Genomic DNA, 21,325 nt, shown 5'->3' with positions numbered 1-21,325 from the left:
AGAGAACAGGGAAGAGAACAGGGAAAGAAAATAAGATAAGAGGCAAAGAGAAGGGAAGGGAAAGAGAGAGAGGAAATGAGTATTTTCTGATGTTTTGTTTCTAGGATGCTGTAAGCCATCCCTTGACAGAAATCAGCTACATATAAATTGAATAAACAAACAGATTTAAAAAAAAAAGCTCTGTCCAGAAGTATAACTCCTTGGGTATTTTCCTGGGGGAAAAATGCGCAAGGGACATTGGTCTATCTGCTCCTCAAAATTGGGAACTCTGTTTGCTGCCCTTGTAGGTTTTCCCAACAGTTGATGTTTTATGGGGCAATTCTCACACGTCCTTGTTTACCCACTCAGCCTGGAAGTGGATAATCTTCACACCTCTGCATCCCCAGGGATGCAAACCTTGATGGAATACCAAAGCGACATCTTCATCCATCACCTTCTCTGGGGAGGCTGTGAGGCAGCTCCGTTAGGAGACTGGCTCATCGGTCCTGCGAGGAACAGAAAACGATGTTTTGGTCAAAAATGCTAGAAAGAACAATCCAAATGGAAAGAGGGACCTGCCCAGGGAAAGAAGGAAGGCCATGTTTATTTATTTGTTTATGTATACTTATATCCCACCTTTATTATTCTTTTAATAACTCAGATATGGTTCTTCCCCCTCTTTTCCTGAACACAAGGACCTTCTAAGGTGGGAGGGAGAGAGGGAGGGAGAGGGGGGGGGAGAGGAGTTGCCCGAGTCACTAGTGGCATAAGGCAGGGATAGAACTCACTGACTCTTGGTGATTGGCCCAAAGTCACCCAATTGGTTTTCACGCCTGAGGTAGGGACTAGGACTCAGAATCCCCTGGTGATTGGCCCAGAGTCACCCAGCCAGTTTTAATGAATCTAAAAGTAAAAAAGTGAAAGTACAAGTAGTCCTCAATTTAAAATCATTGTTTACCTAAGTTTGAAGTTGCAAGAATGTTGAATACTGGCTAAGAAATCCTGGGAATTGAAGCCCACCTCTCTTAAAAAGCACGCTGGGTGGGGAATTCAGGGCGTTGAAGTCCACCCTTTTTAAAGCACTTTGGCTGAGGAATTCTCGAGCAGCAGCATATTCGTTCAATTAAGAAATAAAAAGAAATAAAATCTAACTTGCAAACTCTGCACAAGCATCCACAATTCCCTTTGTAAACAAGGTGGACTTTTTGGCCAGTGGGGTGATGTATAAACGTGATCAAAAATAAATAAAAGAACAAATAAATAAACCACAAGCACTTTGTCCCCATCTCTTCCCTTCTACCACCCTGGGAATGCAGGAAGGGGGTCCATTTTTGTCTAGATCTGCCCCCAGAGATGATGGTTGCAATCATCTGGGCCTTACGCAAAGAACGACTTATCCCTCTCGCCAAGGAGCGAGAGGTTTTTCTGAAGGGTGTCAAATCACCTTGCTTAGCTTGCAGTTCTGTTTTCCCCCAGTTTGCGGTCTGTTTTGGTTATAAACAGCAATTTAGAAGCTGGCAGAGGGCAAATCACTGTTTATCCAAGGGGTTGAGGTCCAAATGCATCATTACTGCAGCTTTTGCAACGGAGCTTTTCGTGATCCTTTTGCGGTCCAGAAGGGAGAAAAACACCTTCCCAGCTGTCGAACAAGGGAGATGAAAGGACCGGTTTTGGGGTCTGTGTGCACTCAGCCCCCACCCCCCCCAACGATTGGAAAGAGAGGGGGGGAGTCCCAACACGAGGAGGGCAGCCGCTTATATTTAATAAATAATACAGGTAGTCCTCAGATTGCAACAGTTCACTTAATGACCATTTGAGGTTACAAAGGCAGGGAAAACAGGGCAAAGAGAAGGGGAAAGAATTGAAGAAGGGAGGGAGGGAGGGGGAGGAATGGTTGAAAAGAAAGACAGAAGGAAGGAAAGTGATGAAGAAGGAGGGAGGAGGAAGGAGTAATGGAGAGAAGGAAAGGAAAAGAAAGGAAAGGAAGAGAAAGGGGGAAAAAAAAGATAGCAGGTAATTGATAAACTGCCCTAGAGAGTTAACGGATTCCTGAGTTGGAGTCCTTTACCTCTATGCTGTAAAAATGACACGGTCATGTTTATGGAAAGAAAAGAGAGAGAGAAAAGGTAATCCCACCTAAACACAGCTGTTGCTGAGCCTTGAAAACAGAGGAGAGAAGCAACTGAGTCTTTTACCCATCCATCTGTCTTGTGTCTGCTGTCTGGGTGTATTTCTTTCCTTCCTTCCTTCCTTCCTTCCTTCCTTCCTTCCTTCCTTCCTTCCTTCCTTCCTTCCTTCCTTCCTTCCTCCCTCCCTCCCTCCCTCCCTCCATCCATCCATCCATCCAAGGTGACATATTTGTCAAGTAAGGGGGATTTTTCCAGGATTTTTTAATGTTGTCCTGGGACACCGTTCATTTTGACATTACCTGATAAGGCTACTTACTTGGTTGATGAAAAGTCTGCAACCAAACAATCAAGTTTAGAGGGCACCAAGGACACCCCCACCCCCCAAGCCTCCCTCTTCCTCCTCTCTGTATACACCACTCCCCTCTAGCACTGATGATGTTTCCTAGTTGGGTCCTGAAAGGTCTGGAAGAAAACTGCCAAGATCAGGCAAGACCAGATTCATTTTGGGACCTTTTGTCCTGCTGAAGGACAACCTTGACCATGGTGGATCTCTTCTTCCCATCAACCAGAGACGGTAGCGTTACCCAACCAAGAAAGCCATATGTTTCCTTCCACCTTTAACGGGAGCCTGCTTCCAAATACAGGCTCTCTAGTCAGCCAGCCATGGAAACGCCCGGCCACCTTAGGATGAGACGACTCAAGCCTGGGATCAGGCAAGAGGAGGACCCACAGGTTATCATGAAATCAAAGAAGGGCCCAACTCTAAATGTCTTCTCTTCATCCTCTCCTGCCCTCTCTGATTAAACTGCCCTCTTCAATTATAGGGGTCAAGGAGTCCTTATATTAATAAAAAAAAGAGAGAGAGAGAGGCTGACTCACGATTTCCATCATACCTCACAAAATACATTTCTTGGGCTTGTAGACCCTCTGTACCGTATCAAAGCCTTGTTTTAGGGGCATTTTCGCCCACCCTTCCCATGTCTCTCCTGCCCCCTCTCTCCCCTTCACAGATACATTTTCCCTATAAGGCTGGCTCACCTGTGATTAAAACACTGACCCAGCAATTATTCACATCTGGGAGGAACGTCACCCTCCCTTTGAAGTCTTCTCAATAACTTCTTCTTCTTCTTTTCATGTCTTCCTCCCCCCTCTGCCGAAAAGCACACTTGAAGGTTCTAGCAAGGGTCTCCCACCAGAAATGAGCTGAGTCTCAAGGTGGAATTCCTCTGTAATAAGTTCAGGTGACGAGGGTGAGATGGTTGAAGATCCCTGAGATGACCTGTTGCACGAGCCAACAAGGGGCCCCCTTGTGCCTCTCTGCTCGCTCTTTCTCTAATTGACAAGGGTGCCTATTCAACCCCTTTGGCCTCTTTCGGGTTTAAGGAATTGAGAGAGAGAGAGAGAGAGAGAGACGGAGAGAGAGAGAGAGAAGTCACGGGTGGAGGATGAGATCATGGCTGCGTTGCAAAGCAGAGGCCCCCACCCAAGGAGATCAGCTGTTGGAGGCGAGGTGCAGGTGAAGATAATGGGGTGGGGGGGGATCTGCGTGGTGGAATTTGGAGTGGGGAGGATTTACGGAGAGCAGGGATTCTCAGCCTCGGTGACTTTAAGACGGGTGGACCTCAACTCCCAGAATTCTCCAGCCAGCATTCTTTAAGAGGGAGGACTTGAAGACTCCCAGAATTCCCTGGGCATCACAGTACACACGTTTTCTCCTTCGCAGTTTGGTGATTAGGATATTATTTTCTATTGGATTGTTTGTCTGGTATTAAGCCCCTCTTATCTAGCAACTGGCCGTTGGAGGATTTTGTTCTGGTCTTTTTCGTTTCCTCCTTACCTTTTTCTATTGCCCTTTTTGACTGGTGTGTAAATATGGCTTGTCTCTATCTATCATGGTTGCCTAGGGAATTCTGGGAATTGAAACCCACCTATTTTAAAGATGCCAAAGTGCAGAAATACCGATTTAAAGAATGCTGCAATAGCACAGTTGAAGAAGTGTTTGGACGGATGTTGCGTGGTTGTTAATGCTGCACTTATCCGTATGTTTCTTTCTAACATAGGCAGTGCTCACGTTATAGTCATAGTTGGGACCAGAATTTTAGTTGCTAAGTAATCTGGTTGTTAAGTGAGTCATCACGTGATTGGACCCAATTTTATGATGATTTTTACTATGGTCCTTGAGGGACTCATGTGGTTGTCAAACAAATCCGGCTTCCTAAATTGACCTTGCTTGTCAGAGGCCTGATGGGGAAGGACGCAAGTCACAATCATGTGACCGCATGATACTACATAACTGTCATAAATGTGAGTTGCAGCCGCTAAACAACGGGTTATAAGGCCAGGACTATATGTATCTCGAGTTAGTAGCCACAAGAGGAACTCAAACAGGCAAAGCTTCCTCCACAGCCCTGTAGCCGCCATCTTGAATTTTTTTACTCAACCCTGCTGACATCTATAGACACAGCAAAAAAAGAAAAAAGAAAAGTAGACAAAGCCCTCCAGAATCCCAAAACAGTACAGGAAATCCTCAACTTACAACAGTTCATTTAGTGACCATTTAAAGTTACAACAACGGCACTGAGAAAAGTGACTTGTGACCCTTTTTTGCACACTGACAACCTTTGCAGCCTCCCCATGATCACAGGATCCAAATCTAGACACTCGGCAACTGGTTCGTATTTATGATGGTTGCAGGGTCTTGCGATCCGTTTTTGCGACCTTCCAATAATCAAAGTCATCGGGGCAGCCAGATTCGCTTAATAACTTAACAACTGCAGCTATTCCCTTAACAACAAGAGAAGTCGTAAAACGGGGCAAAACTCACCATCTTGCTTACAAACTGAAATTTTGGACTGAACTGTGACTGTAAGTCGAGAACTCTCCATATGGCTGGATCCGGTATCCCTCGCCTCATCCTATTCTGAAACGTGATTTACAAAATGAAATGGTATAGGGTTTCCTTCTTGAAGGAAGGGGGTTGGACTAGAAGGCCTTCAGGTTCCCTTCCAACTCTGTTGTTCTGTTAAAGGTCCTTTGGAGTGTCTATTCTAACCGGAAACCAACTTCATGCTAGCATTAAACCCTTCATCATTTAAACCCCTTTTCATAAATAAAATCGGCCGAAGTTGGAGAAAACAGATGTCAATTTAACCTTCCCAACATATCGAACTGCAGTGGATTAAAAAGTAAATAAATAAATAAAATGACCAGCAACAGGATAAGGCCTTGGACTTCGTTGATGGACTATTAAACAGAGCAAAACAATACATTTCCTTAGGAACCACAGCATGAATTCACCAGGCAGTTGCCCAGGAGCCTGGCTTGGCTTGGTTTTTACAAATCTTGTGTTGGAAACACACAATTGTCGAACTTGCATGGATATCACCGTCAGAATTTGCAAGCTTGAGGTGAGGTCCTGGTCTGCTTCCTCTTTGCAAATTAAGGTTCAGAGTCTGCCCTTCCTTCCAGGGTGCAAGGACGCACAATGCAGATAGTCCTTGACTTACAGAAGTTCGTTTAGTGACTGTTCAAAGTTAAAACACACTGAAAAAACTGATGACCACTTTATACATTGCAGCATCCCCATGGTCACATGATCAAAATTCAGACGCTAAGCAGCTGGCTCATATTTATGACGGTCGCAGTTCCCTAGGGTCACGCGATCCTCTTTTGCAACCTGGCAAAGTCAACGGGAAAGCCAGATTCACTTAATGACCATGTGATTGACTTAATATCTGCAGGGATTTACTTAACAAGTGTGGGGAAAAAAGGTCATAAAATGGGGCAAAACTCACTTAACAAACGTATCGCTTAACAACAGAAATTTTGGGCTCAATTGTGGTCATAACAGGGAGGCCTCAATTTAATGACCACAGTGGCAACCAGAATTTCCATTGCTAAGCTGGGCTGTGATCAAACGAGCTGCGCCTCTTTTATGAACTTTTTCCCTTGGTTGTTAAGTGCACTACTGCGGTCGTTAAGTGAATCGTGCGGACGTTAAGTGAGTCTGGCTTCCCCCATTAACTTTGCTTGTTGAAAGCCAGCTGGGAAGGTTGCAAATGGTGAGCATGCAACCCTGGGAGGCTGCAGTGGTTGTAAAACATACCGGTTGCCAAGAATCCGAATGTTGATCTTGTGGTTATGGGAATGCTACATCGGTTGTAAGTACAAGAACTAGTATAAGACTCTTTTTTCAGTGACGTTGTGACTTTGAATGGTTGCTACACGAATAATTGTATTAAAATGCACCCAAAATAAATGTAAAAGATAAAAGCAAAGTAGCAAAAAATAAGGGATGAGTTCCACTTAACCGTCATGTAACAAAATAACAGAGTTGGAAAGGTTGCCGTCCAAGCCCTTTCTCAAGCAGGGGACCCAATGCCATTCCAGACAAGTGGCTGTCCAGTCTCTTCTTAAAAACTTCCACAACTTCTGGAGGCAAGTTGTTCCACTGATTCATTGTTCTCACTGTCAGGAAATTTCTCGTTAGTTCTAGGTTGGATCTGCCCTTAGTTTCTACCCATGGCTTCTTGTCCTGCCTTCGGATGCTTTGGAGAATTGTTTGCCTTTGTAAGAGCCCCTCAAATATTGGAACACTGATATCAAGTCTCCTCTAGTCTTTCTTTTCATTAAACCAGATATATCCAATTCCTGCAACCATTCTTCACATGTTTTAGCCTCCAGTCCCTTAATCATCTTCATTGCTCTTCTCTACACTCTTTCCAGAGTCTCAACATCTTTTCTATATCATGGCAACCAAAACTGTATTCCAAGCGTGGTCTTAGCAAAACATTATAAAGCCCCCCTAACACTTCAGGTGATCTTGATTCTATCCCTCTGTTGATACAGCCTAGAATTGCATTAGCCTTTTCTGGCTGCTGTAGCGCACGGCTGGCTCCTATTTCAGTGGTTGTCCACCATAATTCCAATTGTCCACCCTCTCACAATTTCTACTATCGAGCCAGGTCCCCCCTATTCTGTACCTGAGCATTTATTTTTTTCCTGCCTAAATGCAAAGACCTTACTTTTCTCACCACCAAATTGCATTTTGTTGGATAGGCCCCAGTGTTCAAAGTCTGTCAAGATCCTTTTGAAACTCAGCCTTGCCCCAAATATTTTCATTTATGGAAGGAAGCCACTGTGGCAGGGGAGAGAGGCACCATAGCTTCCTCCAGCTTGGTCATAATTCAGTGTACCATTTATTTGCCATTCTAACAACCACAGAACATCTCTTAATGGTTTCTTGAAATTAAATCTGATTTAAAATAGTCAAGTAACATAATGCTTGCAGTAACATGTTCTCATTTAGATGGAATTCCTCTCCTCGGGGTTTCCAACCAACTCTTTTTCTAAAATCCCTTGTATCCTTCCATTTTCCCTTGTCTTCTAGAAGTTTGGCCTTCTACACCCAATTCCCGATGAGGTCCTTTAAGATCCTTCATTTTTATTTCTTTTTTTTTTAGAATTTTGCCCCTGACGCTTCTGCTAATTCATGAAACTTGAGGTTCCACAAACCACCTAAGATGGTTAGGATTGTGGCTCATGAAACTTGAAGTTCTGTTCATGAAGTTTGAACTGTTCCACAAGCTACTTAAGATGGTTAGGAGTAGGGTTCATGAAGCTTGAGGTTCTCAACACTCCCAACCCACCCCCCACTCCCAATTGGATCCGAAGTGGACATTTATTAGGTGACTTTGCCAACGAATCTTTAAGCGAGATTTGATGGAATTGTGCACTGGAGGCCTTTGAAAAGAATTGCCTTGATACACAATAACTGGACCATTGGAACCAGCAGTCACAGCAACAAAACTTTGCTGATCAAGATCAGCATTCAGAAGAAGGGGGCAGCATGAGTTTAGGAGTGTTGGCACTCAGAGTCAGAAAAATATCTGTCGTTAAGGATAATGAACTGTGGGGTCCTTGATGCGCTCAGAACTAGATTCTTGCAGATGATTCGGGACCCAGTGAGATATCGTCATTAATGCTAAAAGGGAATGGGGTTTGAAGAGAGGAGGAGGAGGAGGAGAAGCGGAAGGAGGAGGACTGTAGAAGGTCCTTGGTGTTCTCTGAGCTTACTTGTTTTCTTGCAGACGTTTCATGACCCAACTAGGTAACATCATCAGTGATAGAAGAGAGTGGAGTTAGAGATGGAGGACGACCAGTGCGGAGAGAGAGAGAGAGAGAGAGGGAGAGAGAAAGAGAAAGGGCTGGGGAGAAAGAGAATGAATATGAATTGCTTTAGGTGAGTTCTGCACGCCTAAAAAAAGGCTGTTTTCCTTTTTGCACCGCGCAACCTCCAAGTGTCAAGAGAGCCTCTCCTTTGAGCAGGGATCCCTCTGTTCCTTTTCAACAACCCAAGCAGATGCAGGAAGATCCCAGCAATTAAAACCTGCCTTTTGCCGTTTGGCTGACAGATGTGGTAAGCGAAATTTTCTTCCTAATCCCGCACTTTACGATTATGGCTCCAAATGTAAGATGTTCTTTCTTGCTTGCTCTTTCTTCCTTTCTTTCATTTTGTTGTTCAAGAGGGGGAGAGAGATACTTTTTTCTGTGGTTAAGGCAAAGCACAAACCTTGGTTGTGCTTTTTTTTAAAAAAAAATCCTTTTCTTTTTAATCCTCCCAGACTTTAAAGAGACAAGCCGTCTGATGCTTTGATTTGCGCTCCGGCTGACAATCGTTGGTTTATCCGTCTCAAGATGAGACAAGGGCTTTTCATCCAGTCTTCGATGTACGACCACAACTGAGCCCAAAATTTCTGTTGCTAACCAAGACAGTGGTTAGGTGAGTTTTGCCTTATGGCATGACCTTTCTTCCCACCATTGTTAAGTGAATCGTTGCAGTTGTAAACTCAGTCACTTGGTTGTTAAATGAATCCGGTTTCTCCTTCGACTTTGCTTCGCATGACCCCTGGAACACTGCATCCATCATAAATATGAGTCAGTTGCCAAGCCCCTGAATTTCGACCGTGTGGCCTCGGGGATGCCACAACAGTTGTAAGTTTTGAAAAACATCCATGAGTCATTTTTTTCCAGTACCGTTGTAACTTTGAACCATCACTAAATGAACTGTTGTAAGTCAAGGGCTTCCTTGCTGTATTTTTCCCCATTTCTCCATTTGCAATGCTTTGCAAAAAAAAAAAAAGCACCGTGCACGGCTCCCCTGAGAAAAACCAGCCTTGGTGCAAATCCATCTCCCGCCCCCCACCCTGCACCACCAACAATCACGGGCCATGAAATTGTGTTGCCTGCCACACAAAGCGCCTGGCCGTGGACCCTGCCCCCCGCCCCCGCCCTCCCCAGAGTCTCCATGCAAACTCTCGGGAATCCTTCTGCCACCCAGCCCGGCTTCTTAACCGATGTTAACATGTTGTTATCTGCTCCGCAGGTGGGTTAGCTTGACATTGTTTCCGCAAACAGCAGGATGTGAAAGAGAGAACAGGCTCATGGCGCCAACTCTGGCATCTGAGATGGTCGGACGGCCCTCAATGGTCGCTAAGAAAGAGAAGGCGAGAACGGCCAAGCCGAGCTCAACCCATCCCATTCAGCCGACAGTCCTAGGCTGCATCGACAGAGGGATAGAATCAAGATCGTGCGAAGGGCCAATACCGTTTCATAATGCCTCGGTAATGCCATACTTGGGATGTTTGCATCTGGTTTTGGTCTCCACGTGTAAAAAATAATGTTGAGACTCTAGAAAGAGTGCAGAGAAGAGCAACAAAGATCATTAGGGGACCGGAGGCTAAAACACACGAAGAGCGGTTGCTGGAATTGGGTCTGTCTAGTCTAGGGGTGACATGATAAGAGTCTCCCAGTGTTTGAGGGGCTGCCACAAAGAAGAGAGAGTCGAACTGTTGTCTAAAGCACCTGAAAAGGCAAGAGAAAAAGCAACGGATGGAAATTAATCAAGAAGTGAAGCAACCTAGAACTGAGGAGAAATTTCCAGACAGTGAGAACGATTAACCAGTGGAACTACTTGCCTCCAGAAGTTGTAAATGCTCCGACACTGGAGGTTTTAAAGAAGAGACTGGACTTCAGCCATTTGTCTGAAATGGTAGAGGGTTTCCTGGCTGAGCAGGGGGTTGGACTAGAAGACCTCCAAGGTTCCTTCTAATTCTGTTATTCTGTTAAATCCAAAGGAATAGGCCTGGATAATTTTTCCATTGACGTTTAGATTAAACAGTGCATCAAGGTGACTGGAAGAAACAATTAATTATCTTGGGCTTGGCTTGATCCCTCTTCCTCCCTTCCCAGCTATCTATTCAGCCGTTGCCATCCGGGTTCCTAGTTCAGTTCTTCATTTTACATCCCTTTGGGCCAGCTTTGAAAAAGAAAATATCCAGGGGACCCAAATTTCTCTTGGGTGTTGAAAAAAAAAATTAACGAGGTGAAACTAGATAGGGAGCAGAGCATGAACTGATAAAAACCCTTATGATGGGAGGAAGGAAGGAAGGAAGGAAGGAAGGAAAGAAAGAAGAAAGAGAGAGAGGGAAGGAAGGAAGGAAGGAAGGAAGGAAGGAAGGAAAGAAAGAAGAAAGAGAGAGAGGGAAGAGGGAGGGAGGATTGAAAAGAAAAAGAAAAGAGGGAGTGAGGGAGAGAAAAAGAGAGGAAGGAATGCAAGATGGATGGAAGGAAAGAACAGGATAGGAGGAAGGAAGGAAGGAAGGGGAAAGCGAGAAAGAAAGAAAAAGGAAAAAGGAAGGAAGGAAACAGGAGGGAGGGAGGGAACAAGAAAGGAAGGAAGAAAAGAAGGAGTGAGGGAGGAAAAATAGATAAACAAACAAGGGGAGAGGAAGAACTGGAGGGAGGAAGTTCGGAAGGGAGGGAGGGAAGGAGGGAAAAGAAAGAAAAACAAAAACAGAAAGAAAGGAGTCGGGAAGAGCACATCTTGTGCTCAGTTAAATATTTTCTTCCTTTCGAAAGGGTTAAGGCTACAAAAGCCGACTTGAACCACCACACAGCAAAGAGCAGCTGAGAACCTTCTCCTCCGGAGACACAATGCCATCCTTCTTATAGAATAGTTCCATTCTCCTTGGATTTTCCACAAAATCTTTAATAATTTGATTCCTTTCAGGCCCGGCAGCCCGCCGAGGTCTTTAAGAAACAGTAACAAAACCCAGAGAAAAACCCACCACTGGGCCAGGAATTTGAGGGGCGAGGAGCAATGAAACAGATTAGCCACAGCCTGAATAGAGCCGGGCAGATCCTCGCAGTGCGTCCCAGCCTGGAGTAGCCAGCTTCATTCATGTCCGCACAATATCACACCGGAGTCCAGACTAACCGCCTCAATTACACCATTATGGACCTTGAGGGATGCCGAGCTGGAAGGCTACGTCGCAAAGGAAAGGGGGTTTAATTTTAATTTAATTTCTTTTTTCTTTTTTTCTTTTTTTCCAGCAAGGTTTAGAGTGCCTCCTGAGGAATTCCTCGCTTCCTGAAAAGCAGATCAGCTCGGAATTGTGAATTGCCGCACACCCAAATTTGCACAGGGGAAAAAGTCATAGCTGATGTCCTGCACACACAGACATACAAACCCCGCTGGAGACTAAGCGCAGGGGGGAGGTCTAACTCGGTTTTAAAATCCTGTTGGGTCTTATGGATGGAGGACAAACACACCTATGGGTTACCTATTGGGGTTCAGCCATAGGATTTGAATTTCAGTTCATCACCCATGCAAAATCGGGCAGAGAGGTTTGCACCCAGAGATGCTCATCGCCCCAATATCACTTGTGCAATATCTCTTTCTCTTTCTCTATTCTCTCTCTCCCTCGCTCTCCCCACCTCTCTACATATAATCTATCTATCTCTGTCTGCCTGTCTGTCTGTCTATCTATCTATCTATCTATCTATCTATCTATCTATCTATCTATCTATCATATCTCTCTCTCCCCCCCACTTCCTCCCATCTATCGTCTATCTCACTATTATATATCTCTCTCTGTATCCACCCATTATCTCTCTCTCTCTATTTTATATATATATCTCCTCTCTCCCATCTGTTATTTACATCTATAATGCTATTATCTCTCTCTATATATCCATCAATCCATGATCTATCTTTCTATCTATCCATCTATGCCTATTATTTCTCCTCTTTCCCTCCCTCCCCCTCCATATCTCTATTATCTCTCTCCCCATCCCCATCCCCCTCTCCATTTATCATCTATCATCTCTTATTATCTATCTATCCATCTATCATCCATCCATCCATCCATCCATCCATCCATCCATCCACTCCTGATCCCTCCCTCCCTCCCTCCCTCTCACAAACACACACACCTCTGAAATATCAAAAACGTTGCAGAACCACATCTGTTTGTTTGTTTTCCCAGGCACCCAAAGAAACAAAAATTACATTTTTTTCTCCCTCCTCAGACGTCGTCGCAGAAGGAACCTGAAAAATTAATGAGGCGAAGAAAATAATTTAGAAGAAGGGATGGGTGATTAAATCCAACCATCTCAGGAATGTTTGGGCAACAGCTACCCAATTCAGAGTCATTAAAAGCGTGTCAGAGCTCTGTCAACAGGCTGGCTGAGACCCAAATCTCTTAACATCTTTTAGTTAATTTTTTTTTTTTCTTTTTCATTTCAGCAAAAAAAATAAAAAAAAGATAAAAGATTGAGCAGAGATGTTTTTATAGCTTGGAGCTACAAAGAAGGAAGGGAGTGAAAATGAGGTGGAAAGTAACATTTTTACCTCCGGCTTTTCATTTTAATCGTCGTGTCTGGCTGACTCATTCCTCTGGCTTTTCTCAGTTTTGTGGGCAACCAAATCCTTTGCCGCAATATTTACACAATCTATTTACCGCCTGACACAAAATCGACTTGCATCCTCCAAACAGTAAGTATCTATTTTTTTCTTCGTTTCTCTTTTTTTCCAGGACCAAAAAAAATCTTGTTTTTTTAAAAAATCTCGAAAAACGGGCTGGTCCAGATCGTCATTTTGTCATCCGGATCTTTCAACCTGCAGTCTTCCTTGGGGTCCACTGCAGATGGTCTCATGTGGTTTTCGGGGGCTGATGTTGAACAATTAACTGGTTCTGGTTAGCAACAGGAGGGGAGACCACCACGAAAGGGTGTTCTGCTTTGGACTAGAACAGACATCTCCAAACTTGGCAGCTTTAAGAGTTGGGGGCTTCAACTCCCAGCATTCCCCAGCCAACCATGCAGCTTTAAGACTTGTGGACTTTACAATCCCAGAATTCATTAGCCAGCCATGAACCTTTAAGACTTATGGACTTCAACTCCCAGAATTCATCAGCCAGACATGTTGTCTGGCTACCTAGGGAATTCTGGGAGTTGAAGTCCATAAGTTTCAAAGTTACCAAGTTTGGAGACCTCTGGACTAGAAGGAAGAAAAATTGGGAAGAAAAATCTTCAAAAACAAAACATGGCAAATCATTTTCATAAAGTTGCCCAGAAAACAATATGGATTTCTTTTCTTCTGGTTGCCAGCCCAATGACAAAAGCAACATTGTGGTGTTTTATGCTGTGTTGTAGTGAGGAGGAAGAGGAATACATTTTATTGTGTTTAAAAAACAGCAGAGATAGTCTTCGACATACAACCGGTCATTTAGTGAACATTTGAGTTACAAGAAGCACTAAACAGTGACTTATGACCATTGCAGCATTCCCGTGGATACATGATAAAAATTCAGATGCTTGGCAACAGACTCGTATTTACGACCATCACAGTGTTCTGGGGTCACGTGATCCCCTTTTTAAAGACCTCCTGACAAGCAAAGTCAGTGGGGAAGCCTGATTCACTTAGCAACTGTGTGACTACCTTAACAATGGCAGTGATTCACTTAACAACTGTGGCAAGAAAGGTCATTAAAAACCCCTCACTTTCTCGCTTAGCAACAAAAATATTCAGCTCAGTTGTGGTCATAAATCAAGGACTACCTATATATAAGGAACAAAGGAAAATCATTTTATGTTAGGCAAAACGTAGAATTAATTGAACTTATCAATCAATGGTAAATTTTAAAGGCGATATAAGGGACTAAAACATTAGCAAAAGCCAGGAAAACAGCTGAGAAAGAAACATCAGAAGGAGAAAAGGGGACAGGTTTTAAAGAGGCTTTTCAAATCCTATTACAGGTAGTCCTCAAATTACAACCACAATTGAGCCCAGAAATTATGTTGCTAAGCAAGACAGTTATTGTGAGTTTTACCCCATTTCACCACCTTTCTTGCCACCATTGTTAAACGAATCGCTGCGGTTGTTAAGTTAGTCACCTGGTTGCTAAGTGAATCTTAGAAGGGGATCACATGACCCCAGGACATTGCAACCGTCATAAATTTGAACCAGTTGCCAAGCATCTGAATTTTGATCGCATGACCATGAGGATAATCATAAATGTGACAAATGGTCATAAATCATTTTTTTCAGCGCTGTTGTAATTTCAAATGGCCACTAAATAAATGTTGTAAGTCAAGGACTACCTGTATTATAGCCCAGATCAGTGGTTTTCAGCCAGCATATCGCAGCATACAGATGTATGATTGGCTTGTTTCTAATCTTCCGTGAGATTTTGTCTTAAAAGTTATTTTTTTCAAAAAAAAAAATTCTTTTGCTACTGCTGGTAGTCCAGAACTTACGACTGCAATTTGGACTGGAATTATGGCCATGCTATGATCGTTATGTGTTGAGGCAACCATATGACCAGACCTGATTTTATGACTGTTTTTACAGCTGTTGTTAAATGAATCGCGCAGTTTTAACTCTGAATTCCTTCTGCTAAATGAGAAGGGCCTTTTTTTGCCAGAAGTTGGCAAAATATGTCAGAAACCAGCAAAAAAAAAAAAAGTCACAAATCACAGTCACGCGAATGCAGAATGCTGCAATCGGTTTGGTATAGTGGTTAAAGCAGCAGGCTAGAAACTGATCCCACCATAGGCGCAAAAAACTAGCTGGATGGCTCACGCAATCACCAGGAGACAATGAGTTCTTGTCCCGCCTTAGAGCTGAAAGCTGGCTGGCTGACTTTGGGCCAATCACCAGGAGATGGTGAGTACTAGTCCCACCTTAGGTACAACCCCCCGAGTGAATTTGGGCCAATCACCAGGAGACTAAGTTCTTATTCTGCCTTAAACTTGAAAGCAGACTGGATGACTTTTGGCCAATCACTAGGAGACGGTAAATACTAGTCCACCTTAGGCATAAAAGCCAGCTGTGATTCAGCCAATCTCCAGGAGATGATGAATTCTCCTCCCGTCTTAGGCATGAAAGCCGACTGGATAGCCAATCACCGGGATACAATGAGTTCTAGTCCCGCCTTAGGCATGAAAACCAGCTGAGTGATTCTGGACCAATCCCTGTCTTTCAGGCCAAACTAACTCACATGGCTGCTAGGGAATTCTGGGAATTGAAGTCCATGTTGGCTGAGGGATTCTGGGAATTGAAGCCCAGCCTTCCTGCATTTATCTATATTTCAATAGACTTGTAGATCCCTGTCCATTCTCCCAAAACAACCCTGCAAGGTAGGCTTGGCTGAGAGGCCAGGGCTAGACCCCCAAGACCCCTTCTCCCAAATGCTGGAAGTGAAACCCTACGGACCCCTCTCCCAAAGTCTCTCTTCCCCTCCCTCCGTTCCTCCCTCCCTCTCACACATACAACCTATCAATCTCTCTCTTCTCTCCACACTTCAAGCCCTTGAAAAGAATTTTATGGCTGGAGTTTTGGGCAGATGTGCCTCCCCTCTTCTTCCCTTTGTATTGCCGCTTCCCCTGCGGGGGGCTGTTCATCTGGGAAGCCCCCCCCCCCAGTGGTTGAGGCAGCCAGAGGTTAGCAGGTACTTGAGAGGCTGTGAAAAGGAAAAAAGTGAGGGGTTCCGGGTGTATAGAGGAAAAAGGCGAGAGAACGGAGGAGGAAAACCCACTCTAATGCCCAATTGTGGGGATGTCTCAGGTCTTGCAAGTTGCAACCTCTTTGCAGAATGCTAATTAGTTCAAAAAAGTGTCTCCCCCCCCCCCACTTTGCCCCCCCTGCAGGTCGAAAAGTGTCTGACTCTAGTTGCCCCCAACCCAAATTAAACATCACATTGTAAGAAAGGGCAGGATAAAATTCTGGCTGGCCTTTGATGTGCGCCCCCTCCCCCACTTGGCACCCCTCGGGAAAGCAGGGGTGGCCCATGAAGGGGTTGGCGACGGGGTTTCTGTGAGAGGCAGGAATGGAGAAGGGGAGTGGGAAACACAGTACGAAATCGGAGGGGAAGAGCAGGAACAAACTTCCAAACTTTAAACAAAAAAATCGTGCAGAATGTGTGTTCCAGTGGCAAAAGATTAAGGCAAAACACAGAGAGTCAACAGTTCATTTACAACCATTTGAAGTTACAACTGAGAAAACTGACTTAGCACTGTTTTTCACGCTTCCGACCATTACAGCCTCTCCATAGACACGTGACCAAAATCCAGGCGCTTGGCTCATGTTTATGACGGTTGCAATGGCCCTGGGGTCATGTGATCCCCCTTTGTGACCTTCTGACAAGCAAAGTCAATGGGGGAAGCCAGGTTCATTTCACAACTGTGTGACTCAGTTAACAGCGGCGGTGATTCACTTAACAATTGTGGCAAGAAGGTTCGTAAAATGGGGCAAAACTCACTTAACAAATATCTCATTTAGTGACAGAAATTTTTGGGCTCAATTGTGGTCGTAAGTCAAGGACTACCTGTATTATCAGTACTATTGTACTATTACTATTATAAAATGAAGGCATGACCTATCTAAGTTAAAAGACAGTGGCAGCCATCTAAAAACTTAATCACAAACAATCTAAACACGATTTAAAATTAAAGCTAAAAATCTGAATCTAAAAATTAAGGCACAATTCTAAAATCCAAGGCGTTGAAGTCCACGCATAGTAATTGAGGAATTCCGGGAGCTGAAATCATGCAAAGTGGCTGGGGGATTCTAAGAGTTGAAGCCTACCCACCTCAAAGTAGCCAAGATTAAAAAAACTTGTTTCTAGATCAGGGGTGTAAAGCTCACATTGTCACAGCGGAGTCACGTGATGTATCGGGACGTTTTTTTTCCCCCTTTGCTAAACCGGGCGTGGCCCTGTCCGGCGCGTGACACCTGTGGGCCGGGAATTTGACAGCCTTGTTCTAATTTTACGACCTGGATTGCATTTTGGAATTGGTTTGATAAAGAGCTGTGACCAACTCTTAATGTGCATGTTGATTGGGACAAAAGCCCCCTCTTCCTAATTTTATTCCTCACACATTCATGGATCTCAGAGGCCCTGATGGAGACAGGGCAGGATTTGAATCCATGCCCGGCTCGAAGCCTCTTGTGGAAAGGGAAAGAGAGAGAGAGAGAGAGAGAGAGAGAGACTATATTCACAAGGATGATAATGACCGGTAATCGAACAGACCACCTTTTGAGCCAGAGAACCAAGACCTGGCCACCCAGGTGTGGTTGAAGGACACCTCCCACAAAATCTGTCAACACCCCGGTCTGTTTCAAGTGGTTTCAGCCAGAGGCAAGCCGGTTGCTTTTTCTCTGTCTGAGCCGCTTCTGTGATGGATGGCATTGGGCCCTCTTCAAAAGAGTTGGTTGCTATACATGCCTCACCTCTTGAAAGTCTCCTTGCACCCAGGTGAACCTCAGCGTGGTCCATCCATCCCCCTAGGGGGTCAAAAACCTGCCCGGGCTGGAACACACACCTTGCGGTCCTTCCAGCTGTGATCCTCAAATCTGTTTGGCAACCCTGTTCAAAAGTTAGGCAAAGCCCAGCTCTAGCTAGGTGTCTTTCAACAGACAGGTAAAGGTAGACAGATCAGAGAGCAAGAGCAGGTAAGCTCCCCAGGTATCCGTATCATACGCCCACCCGGTCTCTCTTTGTACAGGTAGTCTTCGACTTACGATTGCAATTGAGCCCAAAATTTCTGCTCTTAAGTGTGACCTTCGCTAAGTGAGTTTTACGACCCTTCTTGCCACCGTTGCTGAGCGAATCGCTGGAGTTTTTCAGTCAGTAACCCGGTTGTTAATTAAATCCGGATTCCCCCTGGACTTTGCTTGTCAGAAGGCCACAAAAGAAGATCACGTGACCCCCAGGACACTGCGACCGTCATAAATATGAGTCAGTTGCCAAGCATTTGCAGTCTGATCATGTGACCGTGGAGACGCTGCATAGGTTGTAACTCTGAAAAACATTCATAACTCACTTTTTTTCAATGCTGTTGTAACTTGGAATGGTTGTAAGTCAAGGACTACCTGTATTTATTTTTTCCCCATGTTTAAGATGCCAAACAGATGGTCAGCATCAATCAATCAATCACCACTAATTTCTTGCATGCAAGAAATGTGCTGTCATTTGCTAACTATCCTTAAAATAGTATACAGAGCAGTGGTATACAGGTAGTCCTCGACTTACGACTGCAATTGAGTCCAATATTTGTGTCAGTAAGTGAGACATCAGCGAGTTTTGTCCCAATTGACAAACTTTCTTGCCGCTGTTGTTAAGCGAATCCCTGCGGTTGTTAACTTAGTCATAGGGTTGTTAGGTGGTATTCCCATTGATTTTGCTTATTGGAAGGTTGCCAAAGGGGATCACGTGACCCCCGACTATCATAAACATGAGTCGGTTGTAAACTCTCTGAATTTTGATCAAGCCATCACAGAAGGATGCTACTATGGCCGTAAGTGTGAAAAATGTTGATAAGTCGCTTTTTTCACTGCTGTTGCAACTTCGAACGGTCACAAAACAAACAGTTGTAAGTCTAGGAATACCTGTATTTATTTTCCCCCATTACCAAGCTAGCACATTTCCAAGGAAAGAACCATCCAAACATATCGAAGGCCTGGAGACTAAAACATATGAAGAATGCCTGCAGGATTTGAGTTTGGCTAAACTCAAGAAAAGAAGGACCAGGGGTGACATTGTAGCTGTCTTCCAGTATTTGAGGGGCTGCCCCAAAGAGGAGGTGGGGGGGGGTCGACCCATTTTCCAAAGCCCCCGAAGGCAGGACAAGAAGCAACGGATGGAAACTAATCCAGGAGAGATCCAACCTAGAATTGAGGAGAAAGTTTAAGAGTGAGGACAATGAACTAGTGGAACTCCTTGCCTCCAGAAGTTGTGGTTGCTCCATCACTGGAGGCTTTTAAGAAGAGACAAAGCAGCCACTCATGTGAAATAGTGTAGGTTCTCTTGCTTGAGGAGGGGGCTGGACTGGAAGACCTCCAAGGTCCCTTCCAGCTCATTCGTTCTATTCTAAGGAGAAACTTCCTAACAGTGAGGACAATTAACCAGTGGAACAGTTTTTTTCTTCAGAAATCATGGGCGCTCCATCATTGGAGGTTTTCAATAAGAGACTGGACAGCCAGTTGTCTGAAATGGTATAGGCCAGGGTGAGCAGCGGGTTGGACTAGAAGATCACCATGGTCTCTTCCAGGTCCTGTTCTGTCCTATTCTATTCTATGTACCCTGAGAGCATTTGCACCAGGACAAATTCCTTGTGTATCCAATCACACTTGGCCAATAAAAGAATTATGTTCTGTTCTGTTCTGTTCTACTCTATTCCTTATTCTATTCTATTCTATTCTATTCTATTCTATTCTATTCTATTCTATTCTATTCTATGTATACTGAGAGCAATTGCGCCAAGACAAATTCCTTGTGTGTCCAATACCACTTGGCCAATAAAGAATTCTATTCTATTCTATTCTATTCTATTCTATTCTATTCTATTCTATTCTATTCTATTCTATTCTATTCCGTGCTGTACTGTGCTGTTCTGTTCTGTTCTATTCTATTCTATTCTATTCTATTCTATTCTATTCTATTCTACTCGATCATCCTCAACTTACAATCATTCATTTAGTGACTGTTCAAAGTTACAATGGCATTGAAAAAGGTGACAGAATAGAAAAGGTCAACGAAGTTGGAAGGGACCTGGGATGTCTTCTCCTCCAACTTCCTGCTCAGGCAGGAAACCTTATACCATTTTAGATTTACGACTAGTCCTTCCATTTACCTCTATTTAAGGTCCTCGCACTTATAATTATTGCAGCATTCTCACGGTCAGGTGATCCTCAAATTACAACCAGTCTTTTAGCACACATTCAAAGTTATAGCAGAACTGGAAGAAGGTACTCAGGGCCAGTCCTTGCATTTACAATGGTTGCAGCATCCCCATGGCCACATGATCAACATTTGAATGCTTGGCCACTGGCATGTACTTATGACAGTTGCAGCATCCCAGTGAATACTAGGGGTGGGCTTCCAAACCAGCTTCCGACAAGCAAAGTTAAGAGGGGGCGAGATGCTGAATTTGCTAATGACATGTTTCACTTAACAAATCAGTGATTCACTTGACTGTGACCAAAAAAAATCAAACCACTGTCCAATTACATTACTCATGTTATGTAAATTACACACAATCTAGTGGATTGTTTGGACATGGTTGATGGCTGCCTTGCAGGCCTGGCTCTGCTAGAGGCAGTCCCTGTCTTAAAACCATTGGTTTAGTGCATTTGAAGTTACAATGCACTGAAGTGACTTATGACCATTTTTCACACTGACAATCGTTGCAACCTCCCCACTCCCTTCTACCATTGAAGATGTTCCAAAATTGGGTCATGAAATGTTATAAGAAAACCTCCAAACTCAGAGAGCACCCAAGGACCCAACTCTTCCTCCTCCTCCTCCTCCTCCTCCTCCTCCCTACCAACACTCAAGATGTTCCCTTATTGGGTCATGCAATGTCTGCGGGCAAACTTCCAAGTTCAGAGAGAACCAAGGACCAAACACTCCTCCACCTCTTGTTTCTCCTCCTCCTCTTCTTCTTCCTTCGTCTCCTCCTCCTCTTTGAAACTTCCTCCTCTCTTCTAGCACTGAAGATGTCCTCTAGTTGGCTCATGAAATGTCCGTGAGAAAACCTCCAAGCTCAGAGAACACCAAGGACCCCACAGTTCTCCTCCTCCTCCTCCTCCTCCTCCTCCTCCTCCTCCTCCTCCTCCTCCTCCTCCTCCTCTTCCTTCTCCTCCTCCTCCTCCTCCTCCAAGTTCAGAGAGCATTAAGGACACACTAGTTCAATCCTGAACAACAAATATTTTATCATATCAGTGTTCAGTCACCTGGTCTCTGGGATTCAGTTTATGCTAACTGTTTGGCAGTTAGTTGACCATTGCCTGGGGTCAGTGCACCTGTGGAGATGGTGGTGTTTAACCGTATAGGCGTTCCCTGGAGCACTATTTCTAATATTTGTTGGGCCTT

At 44.3% G+C, this 21,325-nt stretch overlaps 1 long non-coding RNA gene across 1 annotated transcript; it reads left to right on the top strand.

The window, feature by feature from the left end:
- The first annotated feature begins 8,434 nt into the window (after positions 1–8,434).
- Positions 8,435–9,698, top strand: LOC148123889 (uncharacterized). The gene is made up of 3 exons (XR_015740079.1): positions 8,435–8,526; positions 8,732–8,889; positions 9,493–9,698. It is a non-coding gene; the product is annotated as an uncharacterized LOC148123889 (long non-coding RNA).
- Positions 9,699–21,325: the final 11,627 nt, after the last annotated feature.

Source organism: Pseudonaja textilis, chromosome Z (genome assembly GCF_049901715.1).
Source record: "Pseudonaja textilis isolate UNSWEBS1 chromosome Z, rPseTex1.2, whole genome shotgun sequence".
NCBI classification, from domain to species: Eukaryota; Metazoa; Chordata; class Lepidosauria; order Squamata; family Elapidae; genus Pseudonaja; species Pseudonaja textilis.
Note: the sequence above shows the minus strand (reverse complement) of the source record. Positions and strands in the feature narration are given on the sequence as shown.